The sequence below is a fragment of the Pongo abelii genome, chromosome Y (assembly GCF_028885655.2).
Source record: "Pongo abelii isolate AG06213 chromosome Y, NHGRI_mPonAbe1-v2.0_pri, whole genome shotgun sequence".
NCBI classification, from domain to species: domain Eukaryota; kingdom Metazoa; phylum Chordata; class Mammalia; order Primates; family Hominidae; genus Pongo; species Pongo abelii.
In genome coordinates this window covers 48,222,408-48,224,478 of record NC_072009.2, presented here as the reverse complement: position 1 = coordinate 48,224,478, position 2,071 = coordinate 48,222,408, and the positions used below count along the sequence as shown (strand labels likewise).

At 40.9% G+C, this 2,071-nt stretch overlaps 1 pseudogene; it reads right to left on the bottom strand.

The window, feature by feature from the left end:
* Positions 1-407: 407 nt before the first annotated feature.
* On the bottom strand, positions 408-1,797 carry LOC129053483 (testis-specific chromodomain protein Y 2-like; annotated as a pseudogene).
* Positions 1,798-2,071: the final 274 nt, after the last annotated feature.

Here is a 2,071-nt window from a genome sequence, read left to right as displayed (position 1 = left end):
AGAAAAGTCTTTTAATTTATAATTGTGTGTCTCTGAAGTGCTTGTGCCACTGTAAAGTCAAGGGCACCATCTCATACAGTTCTGTGTCCTTCTGGGAGGGAAGCTAAGGCTGCCTTATAACCCAGTAGAGGTATTGTAGCATACAAAAATAAGAAAAATCAACATTATTACAGGATTCTCTGTCATAAACCTCCAATAAAACACAACTCTGGTCTTATATATAGTAGTAGCCATAGATACACATTAGGGCTTCCAAGAAGAATCTAGTACCCAACAGTCTGCTTTTATATTTGGGCTTATGTGAGCATAAAATAACCACATTTGGGCAAACAAGCTGTTTTATTATTTCTTTTAAAACTACAGTGCTTAAAAATGATGTAATAATTTCAATACCTGGCTTGGACATTTCCGGTTTTGTTTCCAAGCCTTAGCTATGGGTGAAACTGTTTTGGGCTATGAAGATGGATTAGGGCATCTTGCAACTCATGATGCATTTGGTTCAGCTTAGTTCTCGCGTCCTAAGCAGACAGACTGACAATTAAAACTCATCAGTTTTATTTTCAACATACTTTAACATGGATTCTATCCCTTGGGCTGAGCTCCAGATCTTCCTCAGTACCTCACACTCTCTCTCATTGGCCTGTTCCAACTCCAACTTAATATTACAGCGAACAACGGCCTTAGATTCTTCCAGTACAATTTGATTATATGAGGCAAGCTCCTTAATTTGAATCATAACCTCTTGGGTGAAAGTTCCACTCAAAAATACCTGAGAGACCAGGCCTTTGGCACATGACTCCCGTGCTGTCACCTTTCGCCCAGCAAATAACATTTCATTGGCAGATGCTTTACCCATCATTTTTTGAAATGTAATAGTTGAACAGCCATCTGGACTCTGTCCAAAGGTCATACAAGGGGTTTGGAACCAAGCCTTTTCATTAGCCCACACGAGATCACAAAGAGGCAGGATGGATGCACCTAGTCCAATGGCAGGGCCATTGACTGATACAACAATAAGCTTTTTAAATTGAATAAAAGTATTCACAAATTACTTGATGGTGTCCACCATTTCAAGGCTTGCTCTGTTTCTGTCATTCCTTAAGTGTGTCACAAAGTACCCAAAATCAAGACTGCAACAAAAGACAATTCCAGCTGTACTGAACAGCACGAGCTTGCTGTCATCCACAGCAGCACTATTCAGAGCTTTAACCATTTCTTTGATTGCTTCTGTATTCAGTGCATTTTTTTTCTGTCGATCTAGTTGATAGCACTATCTGGGTGAATCCATCCTCTTTCTTCACTACAATGTCTCTGTATGTGCTGGCACTTTCTGTTAACCTTACGGTAAAGTACGTCTTCTTGATAAAAGGCTGGCCTCTGCTGTCATCAGTAATATTTCTTTGCCCACCTTTCACCTTTGAAACTGAGGTATGCACCTCTGTTGTTCCATTGGCTGCTAATGAGTCTATTAATACCACTATACCTTTTTGGGTAACTGAACCTGTGGCCATGGAAGCAGTAACTGAGCCAGACATCTGTGACATTGGTGGGTGTATCTGAGTCTTGTTCTCTATTCCAGTTTGTTCTGCACCAGGACGTGACAAATTGTCCTGGAGGAATTTCCCTTCTGTCACCTTGAAGACCACCGTGTCCTACTGATCTGCTGCAACAGGGTCCAGTTCCCCATGTTTCTGAAAGCCACTCACAGTTTTCTTGTCGTTAAAGGGGCTGTCAGGTGCAAGGATCTTGATAATTGAATTTATTATCTCCATATTCTGTGTGTTGGAGAGAATTGAAGCTGCCTTCCTCCTAACGATCTTGCTGGCAGCAAATAACTTGCTATTTTTGGATCTGTGGTGTCTATCAGTCACTAGCGTTTTAGGAGAGTTCTTAGAATAGCTCGCTTTTGTAGATCTGGAAGTTCTTCTTCTGGCATTGTTTGAAAAAATTCTACTGGTTCTAGTCCATGTCAGTTTCTTCTGTTTTTCAGTCTGTCGTCTATTAAAATCATGTATACGTTTTTCACAGTCCGTGAGGTGCTGCTCTGGTTCCCAAGTGTCATCCTGTTTGT